Source organism: Astatotilapia calliptera, chromosome 5 (genome assembly GCF_900246225.1).
Source record: "Astatotilapia calliptera chromosome 5, fAstCal1.2, whole genome shotgun sequence".
In the NCBI taxonomy this organism is placed as follows: domain Eukaryota; kingdom Metazoa; phylum Chordata; class Actinopteri; order Cichliformes; family Cichlidae; genus Astatotilapia; species Astatotilapia calliptera.
This window is the reverse complement of record NC_039306.1, coordinates 33,146,134-33,158,618: the sequence shown is the minus strand read 5'-3', so window position 1 is coordinate 33,158,618 and position 12,485 is coordinate 33,146,134.

The following is a 12,485-nucleotide window of genomic DNA, read 5'->3' as shown; positions in this document are numbered from 1 at the left end:
TCACAACATTATGATAAAAAGGCTAGTTTTCAGTTTTCAGTGGTAATTCTATTCAACGGTTTACCTGTGGATCATATCCTGCTGCTGGTATGCTCAAACAGGAGTCATAGATGGAAACCATAGACTGAAAGCAAAGCTGGATGCCACCCACTGGTTTCAGACTCAGCATTTTAAAGTGTCAGCTTCAGTGTTTCACTCTCTCTCTCTCTTGTTTGGAGCCAGAAGTTGGCATATTTATACGAGTTTGCCAAGACTTGTTGATGACGGCTAACACTAACAACCCTGGTTAGCAAACACATACAGCGTATATACTGTATGGGTGCAAAGCTCAGACACACATTTTCATTAAAAACAGTTAAATAACAGATTAATAAAATTCTAGAATCTCTACTCACTGGTGTATAAATTTATCAAAATATGGGTATACAAAGAAATCATCCACTGTGCATTTTTGAAAAGGTGGGAAACTATCCAAAGAAACCAAAACTACATCTGTGTAAGCCCACAACCAGTCAACCAGGTCTGGACTATCAAATGGCCATTGCAGCCCAGTGGTCCTTTTATTTTTCAGCCAGTCTGTTTTAGATTTGACACCGTAATCATTCTCCTGTTGTGTGACTCAGTTTCAGCCAAGCTTTAGCTGTTAGACCGATGACTTCACATTTGACGCTGGAGTCATTTGGTAAAGAAGAAGATTTCGTGTTCGACTAAGTGGCTGATGTCCATGTCCTGTGGCCGCAAAACAAGCCCAAATCACCACATCTCCACCACCATGCTAGCGTGTAATCCACAGCATGTCTTTTGTTCTGTCTTCCTTCTCTCATCCTTACCAGTCGCAGCAGATGGCCCCGCCCCTCCCTGAGCTTGGTTCTGCCGGAGGTTTCTTCCTATTAAAAGGGATTTCTTTTCATTCCTACTGTTTCCAAAGTGCTTTCTCATAGGGGCTCATATGATTGTTGGGTTTTCTCTGTATGTGTTATTGTAGGGTCTACCTTACAATATAAAGCACCTCGACTGTTGACTGTTGTTGTGATTTGGTGCTGTATAAATAAAACTGAATTGAATTGTTAATATGAGTTGTTTTTGCTGATATGTTGAGTTTGCTTTTCAGTCTTCGGTTTTATGGTTTGTTCAGATATAACTTTGAAAAGATGGAAGAGGGCTTCTCCTGGCAACTTTTCCAAACAGACCATACTTGTTCAGGGTTTTTCTAAGTGTGCTGTAAAGTAATTTAACATGCGAACCAAGACCTGCAGAGTTTGAGATGTTGCTTGTGATTTTTTACAATTTCTCTGAGCATTGCACAGTCATAGTGAATTTGCTGGCATAACCACGCCTGAAAAGACTGGTAAATATCATGAATATTATCTCCTCTCCCAACCCCACTGTGGTTGAACTACAAAAAAAAAAAAAAAAAGCTGAATTAAGGCTTTTTTTGCTAATTAGGGTGGAAATGAGAAAAAGTGAGCTTATTAGACCTCTGGAGTCTAATCTTCTTCTTATCTTATCCGTAGTCTATAAATACAACTGAATCCCAGGCCAAAATTAACAAGATATTGGCTACACCACAGTTTTGGACTTTTCAACAACTCCACAGTCCAAAGGTTGTGCTCAAAGTGCACTTTTTTTTTACGTCTCGTGCTAACTTTTCTATCTATAGCTAATCTCAGAACCTTATCATAAAGTCTTAACCTCCTAAGACCCGAACTCTTCCACGGCATGCATTTTTAATTTCTCTTTGATATTTGGGCTGATTGGGGCCCAATGAATGTAAAAACAAAGAATTACCAGATTTTTTTTTACCTTATTTTTGTTTTTAAGGAAAATAAGAGCCAAATATGAGGATATTCGTTTAAAATTTTGATAGAACAGTAGCAGTATAATGTCCTTGTGAGTGGATATCAGGCCCTTGTAGAGCAAAATTGAGTATTTTGGTCTAAATAACCCAAAATGTGATGTCCACACATGTGGACGCCAGGTCCTAGGAGGTTAAATCATAAAATACTCTGTTTCTTAAAGGGTCAACTGACTGGCTGAGGGGTCGACTGATGATCTATTAGTGGATGGAAGTGATCTGCTTGAAAGATCCTGCTAGTACATCTTTTTATACTGATCCAATGAGAATTTATCATTTTGTCAGGTGTGGAGAAGCTGGGTTGAGGTCCTGTGGAATGACTGCTGGAGACACTGCAGCTCCAGCAAAGCAAGACACCAGTACAGTATGATTACCCAAAGACACACATACAATGATAAGCATGCCTTATTCACCTCTTCTGCTGAGCCATCTCCAGACTATGATTAAGAAATAAAAGCCGGGAAATCAAAATAACAAATAACTCTTCTGGTACATACTTTCAGATGCACTCACACATGGCAACACGCGTGCGCACACACACACACACACACACACACACACACACACACACACACACACACACACACACACACACACACACACACACACACACGAATATGCTCTACCATGAAACCACTGGGCTCCAGAGACAAAAGCCTTGTCATGCTCTGGTGAGGTCCTGTCACTAATCCACACAGCTTTAGGGGCTGCAGACAGCAGACACACTCTCTCTCGCACACACTGCGTAGCTGTATGTGAAAGAGAAATTCAACACACACGGGGCCTGGATTTGGGGATGCATACTTACACACACACACACACACACACACTATCTCGCATGGACACAGACAGTGGTGTTGCATAGCCGCCTGGCTGGGTGTTAAGGCCAAGCAGAGCTACTGGCGACAGGTTGGAGAGAGGAGATGGCTCACTAAGCCTAATCATACGTGGGAATGCTGTCTGGAGCACCTGACTGCTAGACCTCTCTGTGTATGTGTGTGTGTATACTTTTTAACTTATATGTAGTTTTGCATGTGTGTGCGCATGTGAACTCTGGACGAGGGCACTCATAATTGGGGCTTATCACCCTGAACGGGGAAGAAGGAGAGGTGCCAGAGAAGGATTCGGGGTGTCTGACTGGAGAGTTTGATGGGGGTTGGACGGTGAAGGTTGAGGGGTGGGGTGGTGGGGTTGTAATGAGTCATCCAGATTCTTACGGGCAAAGCCTCACACAGCCGGAGAACATATTCCATACACTGAACACAGCCCATCCCATAAAACTCAGCATCAATTACTTTAATCCACAGATCAAAGATAGCACAAAATGTTTGATGTTCATCTGTTCTGCTCATCTGTTCATATTTTTTGAGAACCTGCTCTGATCCAGGCTACAACTGAAATGTCCGGTTTGCTCTTGGTACATCAAACTGCCAACACGTTGGAATAATATTAGATCTTATCAGTAAATAAAATTATTGGCCACCTTGACCTCTACACATGTAAATCAACTCATCTAAGGTTGTTTTCAAATGTTTTATGCCTGTTAGGTAAATGATGAATTGGGGAAACTTGCTAATGCTTTCCTTCAGTTTGGTTTCATTTCAATAAAAAATACAGTCTTTCCATTTACTGGCTGCATGTGTCTGGTCAGAGGAAGTAAATCCAGGAAAAGCCCAGAAGAATTTTATGTTTAGTCCATGTCAGCGTTCAGAGCACTTCATGTCTGGCCACTACCCTCTTTTGATTTCACTTGATGACTGATTTCACATTGTTTAGTCTGCAATTGATATTTAGCTCAAACTTGCAGGGTATACGTTGTTAGTTGGGTCAAAACAAAGCCAAATTCTCACCAAGTGGTGGAGAGTACTTTGTTTAGACTTGCTGGTGTTGTGGCTCACAGTCCAGGGTTTAATGCAATTGTTGTGCTCAAACGAATAGAGAAAACGAACTAGCAGCTGGACAGAAGAACAAAGATATGAAGATGACCTTTGCGACCATGACCAGGCAGAACTGACCCTGTTTGCAGATGCATAAAAAAAGACCCTGAACTTACAGGAACTTAGTCATAATTATTGACAGATACTGGGGCTTAGGCCTGAATAAGACTGATGTCAATAACGAAACAATAGCAACGTACTTGCTACATGAAAGTATTTGTTCGGTCATTACATTTAATAGGCAATAGTCCCCCTTACTCAAGATTGTGCCTGTGTTTGGCTTTGCCAAACTGGTTGCTAGCTGCTGTCTTTGTGTTGATAATGTGTGCTCACTGGTCTATGATGGTCTTGCTGCTCACTGGATGTATGACTGACAGGTTCTGTCAAACACCTCAGCTTTCTATGGGGAATCATGGTACTTTTTTAAGTCTTGGTGATTCAGGCTCTTGGTTGCCTCCGTTTATCCAATATTAGCCAATGATGTTAGTGCTCAGTGCTGCCGGAGCTCCTGCGGACACAGATGGAGGAAGAGTGCTGCAATGCTGAAGTCCAGGCAAGGCTGCGGTTGCTTTGGAAGCAAGGAGTTGCTGGAAAATATTGTTGGTCCTTTTTGATTAGACTGGAATCTCTGGTGCTATGATTCTTTTCCTCCTCTGAATTTACTCAGAAGGTTTTTATGGCTGGGCTTTATCATCTGCATGCTACTGAAACTGTTCTAAGAGTTTCTAATTCAATTCAATTCAATTTTATTTATACAGCGCCAAATCACAACAACAGTCGCCTCAATGCGCTTTATATTGTAAGGTAGCTCTGTTCTAGGATGCCCTCTGGACCCAGTGGAGGTGGTGAGTGACAGGAGAATGGCGGCTAAGCTGTCATCCCTGTTGGACAACGTCTCCCACCCCATGCAGCAGACTGTGACAGCACTGAGCAGCTCCTTCAGTGGGAGACTGCGGCACCCACGGTGTGGGACGGAGAGATTTCGCAGGTCTTTCCTCCCCACTGCTGTCAGACTCCACAACAAAGACTTTAACTGAACAAACACACACATCCACACATGTGCAATAACACTAAGTGCAATAATCTTTTCTGGCATCGTTGTATTTTTACTCAGTTGTATATAGCATTCGTATTCTATTTTTATCTTATTGTATATTTTTATTCTATTTTATTCTACTGTATATAGTATATTATTTTATTCTATTCTGTACAGCTGTGTACTGTATTTATTCTTATTGTATTCTAATTTTTGCGTCATAACTTTTGCACTGTCCACTTCCTGCTGTGACAAAACAAATTTCCCACGTGTGGGACTAATAAAGGTTATCTTATCTTATCTTATCTTAGAACCTACAACAATACATACAGAGGAAAACCCAACAATCATATGACCCCCTATGAGCAAGCACTTTGGCGACAGTGGGAAGGAAAAACCAGGCTCAGGGAGGGGTGGCCATCTGCCGCAACTGGCTGGGGTGAGAGAAATAAGATAGGATAAATGACATGCTGTGGAGGAGAGCCAGAGATTAATAACCAGTGTTGGTCAAGTTACTTGAAAAAAGTAATCAGTAACTAATTACTGATTACTTCCCCAAAAAAGTAATCCCGTTACTTTACTGATTACTTATTTTCAAAAGTAATTAATTACTTAGTTACTTAGTTAGTTAGTTACTTTTTAAAAACACGATTTACAACCTGAAGAGGTGATAAAGCGATAGATCTTTCAGCCCAATTCTACTTTTTCTACATACTCCATCATACAAAATGTAATCAAATGGAAAATTATCTCTTTTTTTAACTTGTTTTATCAGTTTTAATCTTTTAACTTTATGCATCAAGCAAAAATTTAATTATCTGCAACATTCTCTGACTTGAATAAATTAGTTTAACATTTAAACCTATTTTCTGCACATTCCAGCACATAAAATAAAATATTTTTTGTGTTTACACTCAGTCTTTCAAATAGATGCAAGTAAAACACAGCAGAACATAAATAAAGTCAAAGACTCAGCGGTCCTGTTGCTCTATTTTCACCTGTAAAGCAGGACTGCGGTAGGCGGAGGTTTACCCTGGTGCAGGTGTGCCGCGGTCAGTTGAAGAATCCGCGAGTTTCTCTGTGAGTTTCCCATTACGGCGTTGCGCACTCGGTGCTTGCTCGGAAGTTTAGGGGTTTTTTTCGCTGTAAAGAGAAGTTTTCTTCCCACGCACAATGCTAATGGACGCTAATGTTTTGGTCACTTTTTATGGAATCAAACTCAAAGTAAGGTCCGTACTTCCACGCTTTAAACGCTGCACGCTCATACTCTCTCCTGCACTCGATATATGATCCATTGTTGACCTGCACACAGCTGTTGTCACCAACGGCGCACTCGCTTACGTCACTGTCGTGAGACATTCTCGCAAAAAATCACGGTTTTAGTAACGCAGTAACGCAGCGTTCCTACGGGAAAGTAACTGTAATCTAATTACCGTTTTTGCAATAGTAATCCCTTACTTTACTCGTTACTTGAAAAAAGTAATCATCTCTGTTAATAACTAATGACAATTAATGAAGAGAGAAGTAGATGAATGCTCTGTTCTTCTATTTTTGGATTTAATAACAGCATTTGACATAACTGATCATGGTATTTCAACCCAGTATCACAGGAAACATGTAACAGACACACCAATCCACCGTGCCCATTTCACACTTTGCTTCTCGAAATTATGAAAGAGATACTCATACAGAATTTGTATTAAGTTGCAGTAATCTGCAGTAACAGCAGAGTGAGCTATTTTATTTCAAGCCAACATAAAAATCACAGGAAAGTGTTTAGAGACATTATTAACACATTTACATGTAAGTACATATTAGCCGCCTAGTGTAATTGTTTCTGGCAATTAAGGATCCTGCAGTGTGCTTCATATGTTTTTTACTTACAACTGACTTCATGGTTTCAAACATATTATTTTGGGTTATTCAGTTTTATTTTGTAGGCTTTTATTGTGAGACTACTGATAATTAAACAACCATATAAATGTTGGTTACAGTAAGCGAAAAATCTGTATATAACAGCAAACTTGCTTGATGATTTGGTTTGAGCTTGCTGTGGGCTTCCTTTAAGTAATTTCTAGTATCAATTGTTGCTTCAAAATGATAAACTTTAGCAGTTACTAGCACTGTAGCTAGCAACATCTCTTACTTGTAGGTAACCTTGGTAATGGAGGTTTTTCAATAGTATATCTTTGTGTTCATTTAAGATTACATTCTTTGATTGTAAACTAAAGCAAGAAGAGTTTTTTGGAGCTGTCTCTTATTTAAGGTCTCTCGGGGATAGAGGGTAAGAGGTTTTGGAAGACCAGTCATAATTCACACTCCATCCATTTAATGAATTCCTTTGAACACAGGCTGGTGTTGTTGTGAGTAGAGGTGGAGGCTGAAAGCAAAGAAGGAGACAGTTTATTTTTTTTATTTGGGGGGGATTTGAAAGTTTTGTGTGGTGTCCAGAATCTGGAGAGGCTCACCCAAAATCACAAGAGACTTTTATTGATTTTCTTTTTTAAATGTTCTGCCTGTCAGCAACACTTCCTCTCTCCTGCCACGTTTCAAGAGGACTGTCACTGTTTGAACTTGGGAAGAATTTAGAGATTAAAGCCCAAAGGCATTCTGGTGAAGTTAATGGGAGTTGCTGTGTCGGAGCTGTCTCTGTAGGGAGGTGAACTACGAGTGGTGGACAGTGTGGAGCTTCAGTTTTAGGTCATTTCTATGAAAACACAGTAGGAACAGACAAACAGCTGTGGGTGCCGCCCAGCAGGTATTTCCTGATGTGATCCTCAGAAATATTCCACGAAGTCTTTGACAGGTAGACTATAGAGTATAGTTCTATAATACAGTACACAAGGAAAACAACTTTTTGGCTAACTTAATTTCTTCACAGTAGGTCAGTCATCCCTTCATGCAGTCTCAACTCCCTCCATATTTTCTGTCAAAAACCAAAGATATACTTTGTACCTCCTTACTTTTCTGAACCATTTCCTGTTCTCCTCTATCAACTTCTCATTCTTCAGACATCAGCAGCAGTCCAATAAGTGTTACTTTTGGCTTAACGTAAAGGGAAGTGTTGCCTTTTAAGCACTTGCAGGCTGCATGTGCCTGCAAGTGCAAAATTGTACTTGGGTCCTTCCATGTAAAGTCAGTGGGTGCCTCCCACCTTAAAGCAATCAGAATCAGCTGTATAATAACTTTAGCATATTTAATGAGTAATGCAAAACTACAAGTCACAAAGCCTTTAATTACACTTGGATTAATATCATTCCTTTTTTTTAACCACAGTGGATAAAAGCATATAGGAATGTGTGCGAACTAGGATCACAGAACCGCTCATCATCAGCACCTTGATATGTAACATATTAGTTACATATCAAAGATAGTTAGCTTTTTAAACCATTTATTCAAAACGTATTATTTCATATGTCCATGGTTTTACCTGTGACTCCATCTAACATTTGTTACACTGAATCATTGTGAATGAATTAGTTCTTATACAGTGTTTTTCTATTGTGAAGCCCTCAAATTACTATATACAACATGTTTCACACACACATGGATACAAGCGCTTTTTTCTACATCACAGTGTTTTCTGCTTAACATTCACACACATTCATACTCCGATGAACCCGTCAGGAACACCTCGAGATCCTTTGACACTCAGACTGAATTCAGGGATTGAACAGCCAAACCTCCGATCAGTAGATGACTTGCTCTATCTGCTGAGCTGGAGCCAACTCTCATGTTTCTTTTCCTTTACCTCCCATTTTATTTTAAAAGACAGCCCCTTGTTATAATTTTGTTTTTTCTCTCCTTTGTTCCTTTCAACTTTCTAATAAGTATCCAAGTTCACCTGTTTTTTACTAACTGTCCCTCCTTGTGTATTTATCCACATTTATTTGTTCACCTAGTCTGGACTCCTTTCCTATTTTGTGCTCACAGACCCTCAGTTCCTCTTCTTCACATCTAAATGTGTCAAACTGGTGAAAATTCCATATAAAGGGATAAATGTGACCTTAACCGTACGACTAACAATCTTAAGAGGTTAACCCTTTTTCGACTGTCCAAATCAGATTGGATTTTACCATGTGCATTTCTCATTACTGAAACTCCTCAACCATTTTGGCATAGAGAGAAAATTCAAAGGGTTTCTGAAAGATGAGAATTTTTTTTTAATTTTACAAACAAATTTACAAAGTAATTCCAGGCGGTCTGTATGAAACTTGTGTTTTAAAGGGTTAAATCACAAAATGGTGAAAACCACTCAACAATTTCAAATTACATTTAAGCATTTCACATGACCCTTTTCCTATTTTACAGTAAACGATATATTTGTGGTATACCATCCTAGCTTAAGGAAATTAAATCATACTTGTTTAAATGGAAACATGGGCAGAAACTGCATGAGGGCTACGCTTCCTGAAAGGCTAGAATAATGACCACGGATGTGTAGGCTCTGTATCCTTTAGTAATAAGTCGTATCCTCTAGTTAATTGGTTAGCATGCTTGCCCCGTTTTGGAGAGGCTGAATTCATATTTCACCTTGACAGGTCTGTTCAGTGCTAGGCAGGACAAGGATCCCTGCAACAAATGATATGGCGCACAAGGAGTGATCTTAATGTGGAAGTGGAATCTATGGTTTTATAAAATCACAGAAAGAGTGTGCAAGTCTACCAGTGTGGATTATACTAATGTAAAGCAGAACTATGATTGCTAATGCAAAGTGCTAATTCACCCTCATTTCTCTGAAGATTTGAAGTCTTACCCTCTAACTTCTAATGCAGGCCTAACATTCACCTTTTGGGCTCAGCTCATCATTCTTACAGTATCACTGACACCCCAAACCCAAAGGAGCAGCCATTATCATTCTGCCCTGTGGTCCAACTCTGTCATTGCCTCATCCTGCTTCCAATATGGTTATGATTAATCACTCTACCAGTAATCGGAGTGCCCCTCTTCCCCTCTGTTCCTTCTCTCTTCTTCCATGGGCTCCAGATGACTGTCTGATGTCGGGGCATGAGACAATGGGATCCAGATGCGTGATCGATGGAGGATGGACAATGCTCATATGCAGTAAGGCATTGTGGTTTAGCGTTACAGGCATACAGCTCGATTCACTGGCTTGGCCTGGCCTGCCTTGTGGCTGCATGGGTGATTAATGGGACTTTACTGGCAGCAAGAGAGACCTGTTTCCGCTCCGACACAGATACAAAACAATACAATGTGTACAATGCATGCACGCTTTGAGATGCGAATGCATGGATTCATTTGTGTGCGTAAGCAGGCTCAGACACCAGCAGGTTAAACCCCCGAGCGCTCCACTGTCAAAATGATTTGTTCTGCAAGGTCAAAGTGTCGGCAGATTGAATATGATGAAGGGATTACAGGTTATTTGATGAGAGAAAGTCAGCCAAGATGTAAGAATGACGGCACAGAGGATGCAGGCTGGGTACATAAGTGCTGGTAAGGTCACCACAAATCACCTTGTAAGTCACTTGATCGGCAGGCAATAAGATTTCATCATCTGGAAGAAATAACCGAAGCACACATTCATACAACACAATGAACTCACAAGACAAATTCACCACAGATCAATAAGCTATAGCTGCCTCAGTGCTGTTGTCTTCCCACTTATTTCCTGTATACCGCTGCTTCAGTCTCATCCCTCATGTCTTGTGTTTCTTCTTCATGTTGACTCATTTTTCTCTGCAAAGGCGCATCAGAGCAGAGCCCTGCTGACTCTGGCAGCCATACAGGACCGTATGGCATGGCTGCGAGGTCATATGCTGAGCAGATGTGGTTTGTGTGGAATCTCTGGGTGGCTCCACATGCTATCTGATGATAAGCAGAGGATCAGATCTGATCACAGCTGACTCCGGACTTTTGTTTCCATTTGCAGTGAATCCAGCTGATTTGTTTTGTAACTTGTGCTTTTCATACAAATTAGCCGCATGTAATGGATTCGTTTCTAGAGATATCAGAGATCTACATGTATCCCTTACTGTGGCAAAACTCCACCACAGCACTTTTCAGAACTTTGGGTCTTGCAGCAAAGTAAAAAGCTGAACTGTTTGCTGTCATATTTTTTACTCTGTCTACTTTGCAGCTTTAACCTCCCAAGTAATAGGCCCGACTAAACCACTGAAGGTGTCCTGGAAATACGTTTCGGGTTTTTCAGGTATAAGTTGGAGCCACCACCAGCACAACCTCCAGTGCCTGCTGCTAGTTCACGATTTGTTCGCCCTCAGGCCACCATTGTGTAAATGCACCTTTAGGCCAATTTACTATAAGCAAAGCAGTTTTTCATAGCGTGCATGTTATTTAAATGCTCAAAGTCTCTTAATTGGAAACTGTATTGTTATATTTTAAAAAGGTAAAAATAACATGAACTTTTTATATTTTTTGTAGAAGCTCGTAGCACATGCAGATTTCAGATGGGATTAACATTTTTTCCTAGTTTGCTCCATGTCAGCTTTACTAAGTTAACCACACATCCAACAAAAACAGTTCACACACACTTGGACTCAGAGGCTGCACCACGGCTTACCAAAGCTATCAGTATAAGTGTCAGGGATTAAAAGCACAATAGCTTGAATCAACAAGTAGTGATTAAAATCTCAGTGTGGGGAAGACAGCCCGGCACAGAGGTTTATCACTGTAACCACAGACACTCCCCAATCTGAGTTCAGCACCAAAGGCCTCTCTGTCTCTATAAAGACATTCTGACTATTTTTCAAAACCTTTACCAAAGAGGTGGCCTCTCCTCTTCATGAACTCAGAGAATACAGAGGACACAAACAGATGCAAATGATGTAGTTCCTTGGGATCATTTACTCAGTACAGATGAGGGTAGAATTACTAGTCCCCCTATGAAAACTTCATTTTTTCCCCAAAGTATTTCCCAAATGCTGCTAAACAGACTGAGGGATTTTTAACACACCTTGTTTTATTCTGAATAATTAGATTATTTTAATTTGCAAACAGACACAAAATGATTTCACATAAAAAAAGCTCAACTAAAAACTACCAGGGTCAAAATTATTATTTTGATGGTAACAGTTTATTGTGTATCCTTTTTGCTTGAAAACAGCCTGCAGTCATTTCTTGTAGTTTCCAGCAACTCACACACGTTTCCTGGGCAATCTCAGCCCATTCTTCTTTTATTTCTACTTAGCATTAATGGTGCAAAAATATGCTGATAACAGACCAAATGGTTTCTTCTCTTCTCTTCTCTATCAGCAAGTAGCTGCAGCAGTGAAAAAAGAATTTCACATTTTTACTGGGGATACTGCAAATTTTTCCTGTTAAAATTTTTTTTGTCCTTCCCACTTTGCTTCCACTTATCCTTTGGCAGGGCCGCGGGGGGCGCTGGAGCCTATCCCAGCTGTCTTAGGGCGAGAGGCGGGGTACACCCTGGACAGGTCGCCAGTGTGTCACAGGGCTAAATCAAACTCTCTCAAATTAAAATGTAAATCAAATTATACCTGCTTGCCATTGTCAGATTAGCAATTAAATTACATTCTGCCTTTATTACTGTGCTTACACGGCCTTCACACTCTTTGCGTTCTAGTTAACTCAGGCTGAACAACACATGTATGTCATGACACGATTCCAAACAAATATCAGAGACAGAGGTTTATGTATTTTTTGTACTGATGCAAGAATA